Source organism: Cavia porcellus, unplaced genomic scaffold (assembly GCF_034190915.1).
Source record: "Cavia porcellus strain 051 isolate PalLab524CR breed Dunkin Hartley unplaced genomic scaffold, mCavPor4.1 scaffold_1, whole genome shotgun sequence".
Taxonomy (NCBI): domain Eukaryota; kingdom Metazoa; phylum Chordata; class Mammalia; order Rodentia; family Caviidae; genus Cavia; species Cavia porcellus.
This window is the reverse complement of record NW_026947484.1, coordinates 103,552,539-103,573,141: the sequence shown is the minus strand read 5'-3', so window position 1 is coordinate 103,573,141 and position 20,603 is coordinate 103,552,539. Positions and strand designations below refer to the sequence as shown.

General features: G+C 38.3%; 1 protein-coding gene across 34 annotated transcripts in view; it reads left to right on the top strand.

Annotated features, from left to right (window-relative positions):
* Positions 1–1,013: 1,013 nt before the first annotated feature.
* The window catches only part of Lingo2 (leucine rich repeat and Ig domain containing 2), a 1,124,971-nt gene continuing 1,105,381 nt past the window's right edge, over positions 1,014–20,603 (top strand). For 21 of the 34 annotated variants that reach the window (XM_063252360.1, XM_063252322.1, XM_063252329.1 and 18 more), the window contains exon 1: positions 2,606–2,775. The gene's annotated coding sequence lies outside the window, so the exon portion shown is untranslated. Of the gene's footprint in view, positions 1,983–2,605; positions 2,776–20,603 lie in introns of those variants that run through there. The other 13 variants (XM_063252389.1, XM_063252376.1, XM_063252386.1 and 10 more) reach the window with 3 other exon arrangements.

Below are 20,603 nucleotides of genomic sequence, written 5' to 3'. Positions count from 1 at the left end.
AGACAAATTTCATCTTTTCTACTGAATCCTCCAGTTCTAATTTTGCGCTCCGTGACTCCAAGTTAGGCGTCCACTCCCGGCAGCGCTCTCTAGCTGGCGTCCTGCTTGCAGAAGCCCCCGGTTCTGAGCTGGCGATGCAGCGAAACCGACCTTGCAGAAGCCGCTGCTCCGCGCAAAGGAACCTAGCGCCACCTCTACGCGGCACCACTTTGTCTCTTCGGCTGGCTGGTCCCAAACTGTGAAAAATGAGGAAGCTCCAAATGGAAAACCCTTCAGCAATCCTCAGTCAGTTGTCAAAGCGGAGAACATAGAGCTGTTGTCTCTATCAAGCACAAAGGTGAATGATGGCACGCACACACGCGCGCGCACACACACGCGCATAAACACACACGCGCATAAACACACACACACACACACACACACACACACACACACACTGCCCAAAGTTTACTTCCCGTGGAGGAGGAATATTTCTTGCACCTCAGTCCGGGTAAGACAAACTCCCACTTGGAGGATCCTTTCAGGAAGCTGTGGATGTTCCGAAATGCTTCTTAGAAGGAAGTGTCTTCGACGTAGGGTGCACCAGCTATGTAGCATCCTGGTATTGCTAGGAAGGCTGTCAAGGAAAGAGTAAGAAGTTGGGGCTGGAGCTTCTTATCTCCGGTGCAAAACCTTGGAAATGGCCGCGAGGGGGCTGGGTATCTAGATTCTTAATCCCGCCCCTTTCTCCAGTTGAGTAGTTCACCTGCTACCGTCCAGTTTACAATATAAGCGTAGATCCTAAGTTAGTCCACTTGCAAAAACTAGGCATCACAAATCCCTAAGCAGATCTCTACCAATATCTAAGGGAGCTTCAGAAGCTCTCTGGGAAAAAAAAAAAAAAAAATGTTACTTGAAGGGATGGGCGGAAAAGGTGGGCTAGCAGGGACTGTGTTCAGAAAATGATATGCAGGCTCCTCTATTCGAAGGACCTCGGGGAGCCTTTCGGCATCCCCCCCCCCCCAACCGCTGCAGCCTAGTCCTTTCTCCTGCGTGGACCGGTCAGGTGGCTTCGGAGGGTGAGTAGGGGAAGAGGTCCATTTTTAGCCGCGTTCTCACGTAGGGTTCTAGGGAAGTAGCTGGTTTCAAGGAAAAAGCAGCAGGGCAGAGACAGGAGAAGTACCCAAAGAAAACGGAGCGCTTGCAGGGTGAAACTACACAGCACCAACCCATTAACTCGTGTGCAGTGCTGGAGTCTTCTGTTCGTCCACGTTCTGGGGCCCTCTCCCCTTTTAGCTTCTTCCACTGACCACTGCCCTGGGGCCGACTGAGCGGGGCTGGGCGCGCGTGCGCTGTTGTGCGCGCGCGTGTGCGTGTGTGTGCGCGGTGAGTGTGTGCGCGCAGCCCGCGCGCAGAGTGGGGCCGCCGGGACCCAGCATCCCGCCGCCCGCCGGGTATCCCCGCTCCTGGTAGCCTCCGGCTGGCTGCCTGCTCACCTGGCGCTCTCCGCGTTCGGCTACCGCTGCCTCAGCTCCAAGTTTCCGCGGTGCAGACGCCCGGGTGCCCCGGCTGCCCGCGGAAGCGCGGTGCTGAACCGCACCTTGGAGTGGCCTCCTCACGGTACCTCTCTGCCCGCTCCCCACCAAACCAGAGCAAAGAACATATTACAATTAAGAGGAGAAAACGAGGAAAGGCGTTTCGGAGTGAGAGAGACTGGAGCGTCTTTCCTGCTGCCCACCGGGAGCCGACTGACGCGCTCCTGGGGTTCCGAGGAGACCGAGGGGCAGCCAAGTTACCGATCAGACACTGGGAGACTTCCGAGCCCAGCAGCTGGTCCCCGGCTCCGCTCCCCGCGAGGGCTCCCTAGCCGTCCCCCTCTGCTTCCCTCAGAAAGGGGCGCCTGCACCGCCACGGAGAAGTCGCGGAAAAGCCCCGGACTCGCGTGTGTCGCAGCCTCGGCTTTGGATTTTAAGGGCATGAAGGAGAATTAACAGCGCCGCAAGGTAAGAGCTTGAGTCGCCCGAGAAGAATAACTTAAAAGCCGATTCTGGGGATCCCTAGGGGTTCAGCCAAGTTACGGTGCTCCCCTCCGGGGGTCTCCACGCAGTTGCCCAGCCGGCTCGGGGCGCCAGTGGGAGACGAGCGGCGCTGCTGGCGCCCCCTGGAGCAGCCAGAAGCCCGAGGGGGCGCCTGCTCCTTCCACTTCTGGACATCTGTTGGAAATACCAGTCGGGCCGGTCGTTCCGTTGTCCAGGTTGCTTTTGGCTTTTTCTTTCTTCTGAGATTTTTTTCCCTCTTGTTGGCACTGCAGTCCCACCCCCTCGTTGCCACAGAGAGCTGCGGGCACCAGGAAAGCAGCTAGGACGGTAGCAGGTGAGTCCGAGGCAGGTGGGCACGGGGGCAGCGGCGGCATCCGGTCCGCCGACCGCGGGGCGCGTGGAGCCCACGCACTGCCTTGGCCGGCGCCCTGCAGCCGGCGTCGGAGCCCGGGCGCCTCGGGTCGCTGCGGTTCCCTTCGCCTCCGCTAGAGGCTCCCAGCGGGCGCGCGGAGCGGTGGGTGTGGGGGCCCGAGAGGCGGAGGGGCGAGCACCCGGAGCGAGCGCGCCCGCAGGGTGGCGGAGCCGGCGCGGTAGGGGAGGGAGCCCGGCTCGGTCCGAGGACGTGAGTGGCCGCCTTTACGCGCACCGCGCAGCGGGGACGCGGGTCCGAGTCTGACGAGCTCTGGAAGGTGCGCCCAGAGCTGGAGCCACTTCGGGGATGCGGTTCTCTTCGGCGCCTTGAAGGCAGCCCCGGGAGGTAACGTCCCCTTCTACTCTCTTGACCCCACCCGGGTCTCTGCAAATTCTCAGCTAGGCGCTCAGGTGGCAGCAAGTGGAGGGTGTGAGCAAATAGATAGGGTCTGTGTCTAAAGGTGCCTTTCAGCCTCCTTCTGTGGTGCTCCGGGTGCCTTGTGTTCGAACTACTCCCTGTGTGGCCCGCCTTCCTTGAATATTTTCTTGCTCTGAGGGATTTTTTTTTTTTTTTTTTTTCCCCTTGCTGAGCGCACCAGGTGGCTGGTTTGGTCTGGGTTACTCCGAGCTGAGCAAGGGGACCTACTGTGTCCCCTTTGAGCTGCAGTGGGCCCAAGTGTAAGACTCCAGGGACGGGGTGTGGTGGAGGGGGGGAAAAAAAAAGGGAAAGAGAGAGCACCACACCCTCGTTTTCTTCCCTTTTCCTTTTCACCTGCTGGGGAAGTCTCCCCATTCAGCATTTCACGGATTTCTTTACCCAAGGACTTGGCTCTGTGAGGAGAGCAGAGCTACTGCAAGACTTGGAGAGATGAACGGTGAGGGAGAGAAGGATGAGAAGGAAGTGATGGCTGGAACTCAGGGAGAAAGGAGGACCTAGTTAATATTGTAGATTCAGGGTTGGGGGGTGGGCGAAGAGGATTAAGGCTAGGAAATGGCCTTAAATTCAGATTAATGAAGTCAAGATTCCTTTCACATTTTACAGTTCCTGACACAATTCACTTTGCTCCAGCCACTAGTAAATTTCATCTGTGCTAAATACTGCTCCAGCTGATACATCCCATCTCTGCATGGTGGTCACTGACAATATTTGTTTTATCTAAGAAGAAAAAAGTGGACATTGTGTGTATTTCTGTGATTACTTGGTGTGTCAGACAGCCAGCAATATGTGTGCTTTTTTAAAGTAGGTTGTGCTGCGTTTGAGAATACTATGTGTCATATGTGGTCATTTTACACTTTGTAATGCAATTTTAGGATCCTATAAAGATGATAATTAAACACGACTAATATTAGACGTCTTGCAAAATAATACTCAAGGATGACCAAAAATACAGGGTTCATGGAATATTCTAGGGATACTGAATAAAAGCCAACATTCAGCAGTTGTGAAATACTGGCCCACATGCTGAAAGAGTGAAATACATTTTTTTTTAAATGGGAAGCGATTTTTAACATTTTAAAAAGAAAGAGATGTTTTTCATCCTTCTGACATCACCTACTAGTGTGTTTCACTTCCAATACAGCTGGAATACAGTGTGAGGAAAAATTACTTCCTGTTGAAAATGAATAATATTTGGTGCGAGATACTGTCAGGTCCTTACACCTTAAAAATTTAAATTGAATGGATGAGTTAGTTTTATTTATGTGGAGGGCATTTCTTACTTATCTATTAACATAAATATGTAAGTTCAGATTTTATATAACAATTTTAATTTAGTAGAAACAGAAGCAGGGCAACTTACTGATGTTTTGAACTCCAGAACAGCATAACATCAACTCGGAAAAGATTTATAGAAGTTATTCATTAAGCATTATACTGGACAGAGCTCTGTGGGAAAGCAAAAATCTGTATCTTGCTGAAGTCCCTCAGAGGATGGTTAGTTCTTAAAATATATTGTTTTAGAAACTTCATGGTGAGAAAAATGATAGTTACTTATCGAAATCTATATAGATACCAATGACTTATTTGTTGAATAGAGTTAACCAGGGCAAAATAGATGGTATACACTCTATTGTCTGTGAAACACACCTCTGATACACAAGGGAGACCTGCTAGTATTCAGAATCTGTGGATATCATGCTTAAGTGATACTGTGTTTCTTGACATTTAATTGAGCCAAACTAGGGATACTGGTTTGTAATTTCAAGTTCAGTTTTAGGACTCCATCTCTAAAGACTTTCTTTTCTCTAATAAATGTAATTTTAAAATAAATCAAACTTTGAAGTGTATTTCTAGGAATGCTGTGGATCTAAATTTGAGCTCTGTGAAGCTTCATATCAAAAATAAGAAGTAATAGGAAACTGTCACAAATTAGTTGGCTTGATGCTTCAATTAAAAACTGATTATTGTCTGGCTGTGGTAGTCATTATGGTGATTTTATTTGGTCTTCAGATATTCAGTGAAAGGACTCTAGGTGGAAATGTTTTCCTGTAGTACAAGGAGAGGAGGTCACTATATGCAAACAGGCTTGTCAGTTACTGATTCTTCAATTTGGTTGCTTTTTATCCATAAGGCAGCATGCTGGATTGAAAAAAAAAAATCAATTTTTTGATTTCACATGAACATTTCCTTCTTTTCCAGTTGTCAACCAACCTCTGGGTACTCCTTTTATAATTTTGATGAGATTTAAACCAGGCCACATTCTTTGGTATTAAGAACTTTAAAAAACTAAGCATGAAATACTATTTTTTCCTGAAAGCAAATGAATTGAGCTGTAAAAGAGAATTGATAGGGAAATAAAAGAAATAGAAGAGGCTGGTTGAATTCTAGGTGTCAAGCTTACCTGCCTGACTGCATGTTCCTAATTTATTCTTTTGGGCATCATTTTTGTTATCTCTTTAAAATATCTTCTATTTTTCCTTCTTTAAAATATTTCCTTTAGAATGAGACCCATGCTAATTTACTGTTACAGTATAGCTGTCAGCCTATATTTTTAAACCAGATAAATGGTCACATTTATTTTTCAATTTTATATGAAAAACACTCCACTAGGCTGTGTTTTTGGTTGTTCAGGGCGTCTCAGTCATCAACTAATTGTTACCTCTTACGTGTGGGTGCTTTTTCTCTCTGGCTGCAACTCTACTGGCTTTGCTGGGAGATATGGAAGGATGGACAGTTAGGCACTGGAGATGGATGAGCTGCCTAGGAATGTGGCACATTTCTATTTTGAGAGACTTATGCAGTTAATATTTTTTTTCAATATGCATACTGCTTAGTGTAGTCAAGTATGATAATTAACAAATAGTTAAGTCACATTCCTAAGTGTATATATTTTAGAAATGATAACTCCAGTTAGGAAACATAAAGTCTATCAAAGCCTTTGGTAAATGCTGTCCTGTTTTCTTTCTTTTACTTTGTTCTTTCCTTTTATTTGGTGTGGTGTCACTGAATGGGTACAATCACTAAATGGTTCCTAAATGTCCCCAGACAGAAAATCTTGGTTTCAAATATCTCCTAAGAAATCCTAACCTGATGGCAAATGCCAGTAATCTCAGTCCTGAGGAAGGATGAGATGGAAAGGTTGCAAGACTGAGTCTGGTCTGGGAAATATAGTGAGACCCTGTCTCAAAAAAAAAAAAAAAAAAAAAAAAAATTCTATGTGCCCATACATCTACCTGATTAGAGAAATCTATCTTATGTATCTGATGAGAAATCTTGGATTCAGTCTCTAGTACTGAGGAAAAAATATGCCAAGAAAGACTGACTCAGTGCTCAAAAAACAGAATGAACGAAATAGTAAAACCATTGGGTTTAACATTAGAAAATATAAATTCCACTTATGATTACCAGTGCCACTTTTCTAAAGCTCTCATCTTCCTGAGGCTCAGTGATCTTTTCTATGTACTGGGAGAAGTTATATTTACCTGCTCCATCTCTATGTTTAATATTTGATCATGCCTAATTTTAATTTTAGAAAAAGGAAATAAAAAACCCCTTTACCGGGGCTGGGGATTTAGCTCAGTGGCATAAGCTACTGCCTTGCAAGCAGGCAGTCGTGAGTTCGATCCCCGGTACCGATAAAAAGGAAAAAGACAAAAAAAAAAAAAAAAAAAAAAAACCCTTTACCTGGCCATGTAATTGTCAGGGATTGTAACATTTGATACGAGAAATGAAATACATTTAAAGAACACTTGTAAAACTGCATGTGAGTTTGATGTTGGATTAGATTTTGATATGTCTTTGATAAGGGGTGATTTTTTTCTGAATAAACTATTAATAAATGTCATAAAATGAAATTTAAATTAATATGTATGTATTGGTGATGATTTTTCTGAATTAATATGACAAAAAATTTTGATTTGTGGAAATTTCATAATATTTAATGTATACAGTATAAAAGTTGAACATTTGAGCTTGTCCAGAAGAGTTGTGATGACAGAGAAGACCAAGGGAAGAACAGAGCCAAGGGAAAGTTTTTTAATAATAAAGTTTTAGCGGAGTTCCCACTCTTAATGATTATACATTTTGTATAATCATTGTATAAGATTTGTATAAGATTTTGTACTTCCTATCGGTATTGTAATGATTATCATTACTTTCATTAAAGTCAGGAAGGTAAGTTACCAAGTTTCTTTCTTTTGTCTTTTTTCCCCATCTCTTTTCCTTTCTCTTCTCTCTCCTCTCTTTGCTCTGTCTCTGTGTCTGTCTGTCTCTCTTTGGTACTGTGGATCCATATAGGAAATCCACACTGAGATAGTCACCAACCTTTCTCTCCTGATTTTAAAACAATATCTTGCTAGATCTGTAAATTGCCTAAAATGGGCTTGGATTTAGAATCCGCCTGCCTTAGATTCCCAAAGGGCTGGGATTATACAAGTGTGCCACTGCACCTGGCAAATTATCCAATTTCTGTGGGCACTTTAAAAATCTTTAGCTAGGGGCTTGGGATTTAGCTCAGCGGCATAAGCACCTGCCTTGCAAGCAGGCGGTCGTGAGTTTGATCCCTGGTACCGATTTAAAAAAAAAAAAAAAAATCTTTAGCTTGTGCAAGATTGGTTCACTTGTTTAATCTGTGAAGTTGAACACAAATCTAATATCTAAATTATTATTATTATTATTTGTCTTTTTCATTTTTATCGGTACCGGGGATCAAACTCACGACCGCCTGCTTGCAAGGCAGGTGCTTATGCCACTGAGCTAAACCCCCAGCCCCTAATATTTAAATTATTAATTTATTTATTTGATACCAAAGATTGAACTCACAATCTTGCACTTGCCAGGCAAGTGCTATGCCGCTGAGGTATATCCCAGGCCTCAAAATACCCCGATTTTTATAGTAAAATTTACCTAGGAATACTAATAGTCTATTTGTCCAATTCTATTTTAGTGGCCTTAATGCCAGTAATATTAGTCATGCTTTAAGTTCATCAAGTGAATTATTAAGAAAGTATTAGATGGTAAATGACTCATTGATTTGATTAAAAATTTAAAAGCCCATTGAAATAATTATGTGCTCTTTTGATAATATAAGGACTTCATAGTATTTGAAACTAGCATAAAGTTTTTGCTTTACTTAATGTATTTACTAGTTTATATTAAAACTGCCTCATCTTTATGGATAACAGTGTAATATCATTCTCTTTAATGCCATTTTCTTCTCTAGAGTTTTAGTGGCATTCTCAATGAGCATTCATTTTTCTCTATAAAACAAGTAAGACTAACTGCAGTGCTAAGAACCAAGCTAGCAAATTAATTGATGTTCTGTGGTTGTTGAAGGTATACAGAAAGTAATACCAAATTGTTTATACAGAGAATTGTTATCTTTACAGACTCATACCAGATTTTATCATAACAAATACATGCAGAAATCTCAGGTTCTAGCACATTTCAGCATCTAGATGTAGCTCTGAGGAGTTTTTGAAATGAATTCTAAACTGGACTGTTTAAGAGGATTTTGTGACTTCATACAGCCTCGTCCTGTTGCAGTGTAACTGTGGTTAGCTGTGAGAGACCTATATTGTAGCCAGCATGAAGAAAAATAATTAGCATAAAGCCAACAGCTCCTGATGTACCCGAAGAGTCCACAGCAGTTCTTTGTGATAAACGCTGATTTTAAAATGGTGGGTTTCATTTCTGAAAGGAAGTACCTTTAGCTTCCCAACAATTTTTGCTGGATTTTAGTGCGCTTGGGTGCCCATATGTAAGCACACTCACCCACACACCTACATACACACAAACACACTACGCTATGCTTTATATATTTATATGTTATATTTGTATGTATTCTGTATATGCTGCACTTTATAAATTCTGTACACACAGGCATACACACATATCATGTATAAGAAAAAAACACATTCCTTTTGAGAATATGGCTTGTCACATGTTGGTGAAGCATGTGATTATAGATTGTAGTCATTTCTTTTTAGGAAGTCTCACTTGCAGGTAACTTTAAAATCCAAGCTTTTGTCCTAGTTAAATTCACATCAGTTAACACATGAACATTTATTAATGTTAAAATAGTTTTCTGTTTGATGGAATATAATGGTGCATATGAACTGGGTTTCATTCTTGGGAATCTTGTGATCTTCTTGGGCAGCAGTGGCAAAAATTGTTAAGCTAAGAAAAACAGAATAGACTACCAGGTCAGTCAAGAACTACTTGTTAAGTATCTGTTCTAGAAGGACCTGTGAAATGACAGCATAAAAGTTGTATCACCGGGCAATTTACTTTGGAGTAAGTTTGAATAAGTTGAGAACGGTTCATAAGAGGAGAGGTCATTGGATGATATTTAATGTAATATGAATGAAAAATAAATGCATAACTTCACAGAAATGCAAATTAAAACAGTAGTGAGACATTCTTTGATGTGAGTTGGGACAAGGATGAAAACATTGATAGATTTCCTATGTTGGTTAGAGAGCTAGAAAGTGTGATTACACACATGTGGACATGTTTGGTGTTACTGTAAGCTAGTTAAGCCCATATAGAGTGCAATTTAAATAATTATTTCATTATGAAATTTTAAATGTTTGTAGTAATTAGCTTTAAGTTCCTCTTTTGGGAAATTTATCACTAGAAATGCTGTCATGAATCTACAAAGATAACATTATATACTCATTAAGAGAAATAGGAAATTTGAATCATCTGTATCTCTCAAAGAAATAATATTTTTAGTTAAAACCTTTCCACATTAAATTAGCTATTGTACTGTGAAACAGGTATATTTGTACTATGGAATAGCATTCAGCAATAACAAGAAATGAAATACTGATACATGCTAAGATCTAGATAAATCTTAAAAATATTATGCTATATGAAAAATTCAGAAACAAAAGACAGTAGATTCTATGCCTCTAGTAAATGAAATGTACAGAAATACAAATCTGTAGATTTTGAGAGTCATTTGATTTTGCCTGGAACTAAAAGTGAAGATGGTGAGTAATGACAAATATTAAGACTCTTTTGGGATGATGGGATTATTCTATAATTGGATAATGCTATGGTTGTACAAATCTATAACTTTACTAAAAATAATTTTATTCACCTAAAATAAGTGAAAAGATTTGTCATTTTGTGTCTTTTGGATTTTCACAAAGTCAAAATGATCATGAAAGGTACTCTTTTTCATTTTTAGTCATTTTAGGGCATTGAGAGCTATGACAGTGCAGTGAAAGTGCATTCAAAGTGAAGGGGATTATTTTTAGTAAGATTAATTACAAGGTATCTTGTACTGTAATTTTTAAAGACGTTTAAACAGTCATAGTAGTTGTTAGTCATACCTGTTAAAGGAGTTTTCTGGGGCTCCCTTTCACCTAAGGTTTTCATAAAGTAGGATGTAATGTTTGAAAGGAAATTAAAGAGGTGAACAGTAATGTGGAGTGAGTGGAAAGGAAGATTTGTGGCTGTGGACCAGAAGAGACTTGGAAAAACTGATGTCAAATGGAGTGTTTCCACAACCATGCTGTGCTCTGCATTGGCCGTGCTTCCTGTGACCTCACAGTCTTCAGTAGTCACAAAGGGATTTGTCGTTGGTATGATTAAATTTCCAGTAGTGACCAATGAAGAATTTATTCTTGTGTCAAATTTGGGGTAACTGCATTTGATGTGACTTGCTGGACATGTGGTTTGTACCTGTAATTCCGTAAATCTGGCTCTGTGGAGGCTAAGACAAGATGATGCAAGTTTGAGGCCATGCAGGACTATTTACATAGTGAGTTTAAAGTCAGCTTGGACTATACATTGAGACTGTCTCACCCCTAAGCTCCCTAAAAGAAATGGTTTGTGATTATAAGAGAGATGGATCACAGGACACATGTAAGTCAGTGATGGTGCTGTTTGCATTTTTTTTAATGAAGGACTTTAACTTCTAGTCCCAACATCATCTCCAAAATATCTACTCTAAGACATTGTATATTACTGCATACTGAAGCTTCCAGCAGCTGACCTTGTTTTTCTGTACATTATTTTAATTTTTAATTGGTTCCATATAACGTCATTCTTCCTAAATAAATTTGGTGGTTGTCTACTGCCATTTTTTTCAAGAATATTTTGATTGCAATCAGTGGAGAGCATCATAGAGCATTCTTTTTTTTTTTTTTTTTTTTTTTGTATTTTTGTATTTTTACCGGTACCAGGGATCGAACTCACGACCACATGCTTGCAAGGCAGGCGCTTATGCCGCTGAGCTAGAGATGTTCTTTTCATAGATGCTGATATTAAGCAGGAAGCATTTGCATATATGGCTGGTTCTATGTTCTAGTTTCTTTTCATAAGATACTATACTATATAAACTTTCAACAAAAATGTATCTTTGGCAGAGAAACTGTAGTCACTATAATAAAAACATGCATTTTGTTAACTATACTTAGAATATGTATGAACCATATTGATGAAATAATTGCAAAATGAAATTAATACTATATTGTTATTTGTAGGTGCTCATGTAGCCTAACAAAATCTTGGTATCTACTAAAGGATAGATTGGATGACTTTTCTTTTGGGTCTAGAACTCTTGTTCCTGTTCATGCATTCTTTAGAGCTCCTGCTGTAGATTTTACAGAGTGATTAGAAAACATAAACTAAAAATATTACTACCACCTGAATAAAAGAAGGTTGAATCATTCTGTTAAAGCCCTGGGAGGGAGTCTGAATCCACAGAAGTCAGTGATTTCAAATTACAGCTGTAGAATATGGATAATAATCAGGTTTTTTGTCAGAGGTAGTAGTAGAAAAATATACAAGAGTTCTATGTCTTTTGAGGGGGATATTCATCTGCCTTTCCTTATAGCTCTTCTTTGGGAATAAGGAAGAATGTGGATACATCAGCTGTTTTAATTGCCAATAAAAGATGACTCAGGTAATGAATTAGCAAGTCACACTTAGTTTTTCAATGTTAGAAGCATTTAAAAGCAGAATATTCCATTACTTATTACTAAAACCACCTCCTTTGTATGTCTTCATTACTTGGCACATTGGGATCTCTCCAAGTGAAATAGCCTTTTACTGATCATCTGTGGAAATGCATTTATTCTTTAAAAACTACCTTAGTAGTTTTCTCAACAATCATATTCTCAATAATTCATTGCAGAAGCCCTGAACAAATTCAATCTCTATTTTATAAGATACATATGGATATATGTGTATCCTTTTCAATGTATTATTTTGCAGTGACCTGTTTATATTTTTGAATCATATTATCCTGTGGATAAAAATTCTGCCTTATTTATCATGTTTTATAATTTTTGACATAGTTATTGAAAATTTTTGGAATGAATTGAAATGTGGTATTTTAGAAAGCTTTAAATTACATCCAAAACCACAGTAATGTTATTCCCATTTGGTAACAAAGGTGATTCAAAATTTAAAGATTTGACTTTATATCCTGACTCTGCCATTAATTTACTATTTATCGAAACTGAACAATGTCTTAATCTCTCAAAAGTGTTAGTTTCTGAATACATAAGATAGGGATAGTCATGCTTTTCTGCCTTGCATAACTTACATGAACTTTATGATGATAGTCTGTTACAGGTATAACGTAAGCTTGTGTACGTAGTACTCTCCTAAGTGAAGTCAATCCCAATTTATATGTAATTATAAATCACTGATAGAATGCTTTGTGTCACTTTTTAGAAACTAAATGGAAAATTTATACAGAAAGGGAAGAAAAATCAGGAAACATAATATTACCTGTTACGGTTTGGGTCTGGATATACCGCCCAAGCCTCATGCAGTCATGAGGATCTAGAGTGTGTGATGCTGGGAACAAGGCTATATGATTATTAAATCAGTCCACTGACTGGTTTGACGTAGTTCTGGCTAGGATTAAGGATGAGAGTGCTACACTTGCCCTGGGACAAATAGCCTGCATAAAATACAAGGGACAGAAAGAGAGCAAATGTGTCCTGGTCTGTCTGCTTGCCATGGACTATTTCTCCACTGTGATTCCTGTCTGCCATGTCACACTGCCATGGAACCAGCTATGAACTGATACCTCTCAAACTAGGAGCCAAAAAAGCCTTTTCTTGATTAAGGTTGGGTGTTTAGTATTTTGTCTCAGCAGTAAGAGAAGTAACTAAGACACTCATTTCTTTTTTTATACTTTCTTGGCTTTTTGAAACAGTTTCCTAATTTTTTTTTTTCTATAATATAGATTTACTTTGTAGGTTATAAGCCAGGTTGACAGTGTTAAGCCAAGTACAAAGTACATTACCATGTGTTTAAAGAACTGGTAATAGGTAACTTTCATGTAATTGTTTATACATAGTGTGAAGGTTGTTGAGCATCTCTTTAGTTCTGTGTATGTTTTTACCCTCTCTTCAAGTTATAACCAATTTATATAAAATGATCAGATCTGTAGTTATTATTTTTAAAGATTGGCCTTTCTAAGCACTCGTGTTTTGTTTTATTCTTTGATACTGTATCACTGACAGGAAAAAATTCAGAGACCAGATAGTTGCTGATTTACTGGTAGTTTGCTTTTGGGAGATCCACTATTAATATGTTTTGATAGTATAAGGGGTTATCGTTCTGTGCCTAAATCTAGTTTGTTGGAAATGAATTATATTTTTCATCTCTGCCCTGCATTTCTATTTGGCCAATGTTACAGAGTCTAATCAGATTTTCTGCCATTTATTTTTCTGTGATGGAGCATTTTCCTAGCTGTTTTTGACTTAAGTCAGATTCTCACAGCATTTTTATGTTTAATTTTGGTTTCATGTATCTGAAAAAAAAAATAAATAACTACAGCCACTTTAGTCTGATTTTAAAACTTCTTTTTTTCCTATTTCAGTAATAGCTTTTTATCTTAATGTTTCTGAGATTCCCTTGGTTATGTGTACTATTTTCTCTGAATTTTAAAAAAACAACCTGATACTTTTGTTTTATTTTAATTCACTTTGAATTTTTTCTTCTTTTCTCAATTACTTTGCATTTGACTTTGCTGTTAATTGACACATAATATTCACATAGCACAGATTGCTTCTCATTTAGGCAAGCTGGGTTTTTTCCCCTTTACCTCGTCTATTACTAGTCAAAGCTGCCTAATAGTGCTCAATATTTTTTGTTGTTATTGTCCATAAATAAAATCTCAGGTCTCAAATTATGTACTTGTTATTATGGAAAATAAAATACTCTGCAACCACTGTTAATCATGTGAATCGCATGGAAATGTGACTCACTCTTTTAATAACGAATTCCTTAATTCAATTACAGTAATATTTTCCCTGCCTTAGACTCAGCCGTCTTTATCCTGGTCGCTTGTGTTGGGAAAATGGGAAGCTGGTAGACCTTGCTGGTGTTTCCAGCTGACTGCCATGCTTTCTTCCCAAGGCTGCGCTAGCACTGGATCTCAGAGGAGACGGGGGAAGATAAAGTGCGCCTCAGTTGATTTAAATATAACCTGGGAGGTGTGGAAGATGGGAATATTAGATGTTTTGGGCTGTGAATATTTAGAACACATGGTACAATCAAATTCCCTGACCACAAAAAGTGGCTCATGTGAGACCATGTGACCAGATCTGACCCATGAATGTTGAGCAGAGTGACTGCTGGGCTAGGATGAGAGTATCCAGGGATCTTCCTTCACTGTGCCATGGCCGTCAGTAGCTTTAGATATGGTGACTCTTTTGTTAGTATCAATCTCTGAAACTGTAGTGAGATGAGCCGGCACTAGCCTGTCCCCACCACGGACCCACAACATTTCATGAGCAAGAAATTAATCTTTGTGACTCTGAACTATTAAAACTAAAGTGTTATTTGTTATCACAGCATCAGTGACCTAATGAGACCCAAAGATGCGTTTCTCAGAAGAACTATTGGGACTTTGTAGCTGTTCTCAGCATTATTTTCTAGTTAGATACATAATGTTTCTTCCTTTGTCCCTGGAAACTTGAAAATTCATCCCTTCTGTTGTGATTACTCTATTCCTTTAATGCATTCTTTTTGGACAGGAGTTGAAAACCATTTTCAGTTAGGTCTTTCTTCCAAATTTCTTATTTTGGTTTTTAGGAAACATTTACCAAATCTTGCCCTTCCCAGGGAAGGGCAGCCAGCACTTCTCTATACTCTGCTAATTCAGGACTGATACATTCATTTTACTTTATTTAACAAATGTCTTAAAGAAGCCTAAATGGCACAAACTGTTCTCTAATAATCATCTGAAACTTCCTACAAGCATGCTTTTGGAACAGAATATACTGAGACGCATATCAAACATTAATTGTTGTGTCAATCAAGGATTAGCATTCGCTTTCTATGCTTTGAAATATCCATTCTCCTTAAAGCTTTTTCAGTGTTTGAAGTGGACATATGGTGGTGGGATTTATAACATATCACCAATTCTGTTCCACTCCACAGCCTTTGACCGCTAACTTTTTAAGTGACAGGTTCTTAAAATTGGGCTTAAAAGTCTCCTTTGCAAGTTCTGCATAAATAACCTTCTGGTTCAGTTAAAAATGTGGGAGTACTTGCCTGCTATTTGGTTCTTGGCTTTTGGGTCTCAACTGAAACCCTGAAACCCAGTAGAAATTGTTCATTTTCATACACTGTTCCAAGACCATCATTACAGAATCTGCTCCAGAGTAGTACAAGTGATACTTGGTCCTTGAATTTAATTCTTTCCATGCTTCTGGTCGCAACATGAGGTACATGAGAACCCACACAAATTTCTCCCAAAGGTCAACATTGAGCCTAACCATTGACTTTGATTTGGTTCTCATTCAAGTTTAATTTGCAGCCAGAATCGTGGACAGAATGAAGCTTGTGAATTGAGGCACGGTCTCTATTAGAACATAGTGTGTGTCATTCAGCACTCTTGTAGACACTCATAAAATGAATTAAAAATTCATGTTGAGCAGTGGAGTCATGGCATATCAGAAAGAATCATTAAATGATTCATAGGAAGTTCTAGAATTTTTTTTTTGCTAAAATCAAGGTAAGTCCATACATAAAATGATATAAATTCAGACACTGATCATGGAAACTAGTTAATGTTATTATAAGTGTTAATAAGTGGAATTTACTAAATATACTTAAGGAAAAGACACATTCTTGACATTTTTAGAGGATTCAAGCTAAAACAGTTGCTGACAGTATATATTTTAAAAGATTGCTTTGGCTTAAACAGCTAGTGAATCAATCTTTCATACAATTATACTATGTACAATGTGAAACATTTCGGGGATTTTGAAAGGAATGACTGAAACTCTATGAAAGCATAGTGCATATTATACACTAATACCCTGTGTTTACTAAAATTTTTAGCTTAGTGAGACCATAAAAGTAGAGGCCGTATTTTGTGGTCCTGCATGTGTATGTTTTTTTTTTTTTTTTTTTTTTTTTAGTTTGCAAAACATTGTATTGTGTGAATACCATCAAAACTCTGTAAATATCATTTTATCTGTCATCGTTAGTTTCATCTCTGTTCTAATTCACATTTATTCATTTGACATGTGTAACCATTTTAAAGTCTAAGACAAGTAGATGCCTCCTCTCTCTGTCTCTCTCTCTCCCCTCTCCCCTCTTCCCCCTCTCCCTTCTCTCCCTTCTCCCCTCTCTTTTCTCTCCTCTCCCTTCTCTCCCCTTCCTCTGTTACTTGGGATTGAACTCAGGGGCTTTCACATGCTAGGCCGGTGATTGATGCCTGAGCTGGTGAGTTGCATTCTCTGCCCTTTTTTATTTTTATTAGTATTTTTTTTTTTTTTTTTTTTTTGAAACAGTCTTACTAAAATGCCCAGACTGGTCTTAAAGTTGCAATCTTCTTGACTCAGCCTTCCACGAACGTGGGGTTAAAGACATGAGGCACCAACACTGGGCTAGGCAGAGTAGAAATTTTCATACAGAAAGTTTTGAATCAGCCTCTTATTTTTGGACATGATCTAATTAACACTTAAATTTGAACTATATAAACTTTTGAGTAGGTTAAGAAAGGAAGATTTTTCAAACTCTAGTTCAGGTTTAGGCAGTTGTGTAGCAGATAATTTTACACAATTGTAAGTTGCTGTCTTACAAAGAAGGATATATTAAATAGATTTAAATTTACTAATACCAGATGTTTCTTTGTAATATTTGTAGTACACACCGTTATTATGCATTTACGACTTAATCTCTGAACTGGACACTGCCACCTTCTGGTGCTGTTGTGAATTTCCATTACTTGGAGGCACAGCCTAAACTCTTGGAAATGTTACCAAACAGTTTAAGAGAGGTTAAATGCACTTGGAGCAGGCAAAAAAAAAAAAAAAAAAAAAAAAAGGTATTCACTGGTACAAACCCTCAAGTTCTTGCAAATACGTACAAGAGTAAGAAAGAGTGAATTCCCCAGTCTAGGGGAATGTGAAAGCATAAGAAAGAATGCAGTGTGATACTAGATGAGTACTGTGTCCTGTAAGAGTCTCCGTTAGTTCTGCTAATTTCTTTTCAAATTCTTCTTTACCTTAGTACCAGACACTTGTTTTCTACCATTTAGAAAAAATTCTGTATGCTCTACATTAGATGGCAGTTGCCAATTTCCTGTTCCCATTTACATAGCCATTTGCTACTTTTAAAGAAGTTAATTTGGGTTAATTATATCTTAAATAGATTATAGGCTTCTTTAAGAAAACAGTCTATGTTCTTTCACATGCCTGAGTTCTAGAAGAGTTAGAGTGTTCAGTCTTTGCTGAAACCTTGAAAACTTTATCAATATAATGGTGGCATTTAGGATACTCTTCCAAGGTGCAGAGTGATAAAAAACCATGATTTTTATGTTAGTTTTAGATTCTTCTGTACCATTACAAAGCTTCAATTTGTATGTGCTATGTATAACATGAATATGGCATTTATGTGAAGAAATAATAGGGATATTTCTTTAGACTGAAGTAAAATATGTGACTTTAATGTGAATGTTTTCTTATACTCAACATAAAAGGAAGAAAGTTGTGTATGAATAAGATAAGTACAGTTTAGAAATGAAGGAGGAACAGTAGATGCTGTATAGATAGAAAGTATAGATAAGTGAATTCCAGACAGCTTTTTCCAAGTTGGCTTAAAGTAGTCACAAGTGCTCTACAAGTCCCAAGTAGCTAATATAATTTGAAAGCTCAATTTTTGTTGTTGTTAAGACTGATTTCAAAAAACTTGAACTACAGTATGTCCAAAAGTTGTGGCATCAAACTTCTTCCTTTCCTAGCTGATTTTTCTCATCTAGAACACAAATGAATTGTAATATTTGTAGTATGATTTCATTTTTTTCTAAAAGTGATGCGTAGAGAGCACAATGCCATATGTAGAGGAACAGTTAATTTATTACATTCAGTGAAATGGGAGGGAATTGGTTCATGAATTATGTGTAAATTCCTGTGGAAGTATGATAGTTGGGTCATACGAAGATGCTCAGTTAATGTTTTTGTAGCAGGGCACTGAATCAATGGGTATTCTTTTGAATATCTACCCCTTCAGGGTTGAATATTGATATATTTAGTACCACAAAGAATGTCCATGTGGTAAACAGAAATCTCATGAGAGATTTGATGGTGGCTTTCAGAGGGAACATCTGTTGAGAGGGAACATTTTTAGAGAGTTGGCTGTTTTAATAGTAACTGAAGTTCAATATGCAAAAGTTATTTTAATTTGATACTTTATTTTTCCATTTTGACCTTAGTCCAAATTTTTATTAGTTGTCAAACAAAATTTAATAGTAGTAACTATTTAAAGAAATTTTCTGTTATATATGTAGGATTTTTTTTTTAGGAAAAGATTTGATTTATGTGTCTTCTATTAGCTTTATAAGTTACTGATCCTGCTGTGATTTCTACAGTTAGGACTGTTTTGGTAACATTGTCTTATTGTAGACATATACCTTGAAATAAATTTGCTTTTCTTATGCTGAATGCAACTGGAAGTACACAGTAAATGAAAGCTAAGAATAATATGTTTTAGAATATTTATGTGCTGGAGCAATTGGCCATTCACAGCCATAATATTAAGTTTGAACAAAACACAAGATTAAACAACAAATTCAACAAAAATTAGCTTAAGTTGAGTAGCTGATTTAACTGTAAAGCATAAAACTACTTAAATTTTAGAGATAGGAGAAAATTTTAGAATTACTTAAGGCAAAAGCTGTTACACTTAACAGTAAAAGTAAAATGGCATGTTATACTTAGTAAATTTAACATCTGCAAAAGCCCATATGAAGAAGATAAAAGAGCAACCTAAAGGCTTCAAGAAAATTGTTACAAGCCATATATATGATAAAGTCCTAGAATCTAATGTTTATAAAGAAGTCTCAAAACTACATTAAAAAATTCTCCCAAATAAACCACTCAGAAAAAAAAAAAAAAAAAAAAAAAAAAAGCAAAAGACAAGGCAGATGTCCACCAAAGTATGTACAGACAAGAAAAACAATGACTTGCAAAAAGATGCTGAATACCACTGGTGATTAAGAAATAAGAAATAAGGACAGCGATGTGTAAGATATGTTTACACATAAACTTGAATACTTACAATAATATAAAATATTGGCAAGCAAACAAGAAATTGGGTCATATATTGCTGGTGGGAATGTAAATTGTAATTATCCTGGGGAATAGTTTGGCAGTTTCTTATAAAACTAAATCTGCCTTTAATATATGGTCCAGGTACTGATCCATATATTTTTGGTCATTTATTATGGAGAAATAAACCATGAGTTTACATTCACATGAAAATGGTATGCCAATCTTCATAGCAGATTTTCCCAGGATAAACCAAAAACTAGAAGATGACTGCATGTTGTTAAATGGTGATGTGTTAAACAGATTGTTGTACCCATGCCATTTATATTTGTGATATAGAATAACTTAGAATTAAATTCACTTACACTCACAGACTAGTACGTGTAATACCGAGGAATGTGATGAGCAACTTGCTTCACTTGTAACAATGCCAAGACGGTATTACTGTACTATAATTTTCAAGATATTATTAAGGAAGAAATCTAGGTAAATGGTATATGGAAGACTCACAAGAGATCTGATAGTGGCTTTCAGAGGGAACTTTGGCATCCTAATCTTCTATGTCGTGAAGTGCTCAGGAACTTCTACCATCTTTTTGTCCGAGTAATTAGTGTGCTGGAGATTAGTGCTGGAAAATTTTTATCTTCTTTCCTTGGAGTTTGGAAAGAGTAGGGCCTGTTGCCTGATCTTCCCGTGAATGAGCTGAAGGCCAAAGCCTGGCTGTGACCCTGTCTTTGGTAATCTGAGACAGAAAGCAGTATCAAAAGTGGATTGTATTTCTTCCACGACCGATGGGGAAGAGGTCCTGTCTGGTTACTGTAAACGGCAGTAAGAGTGGACAGTAATTGACATTTAGGTGAGATGACACCAGAATAAGAGTCTGTGTACAGTGGACCGTGCAGGTGGGCTTTGAGGTGCGTGAACAGCCAACTGTGGAAGCGTGGGTCATGGCAGTGCTTCAGCAAATGGTGTGTGGGTTGTGAAAGAGACTAGGTCTCAGAGATCTTGTAGAATTTCTCTATGAAAGAACAAACAATTGATCTGCTGTGTCATTATTCAGTGTAACTTTTGGTACTTTTTAATTTTCACTAAATTTTTCATGTCTCAAGTTGTGAGAAGGCAGAGACAATGCAGTGAATGACAAAGTAACAATGAGGTTAAAAAAGTAATAAAGGTATGATTCCTTCTCCTCTACTGTTA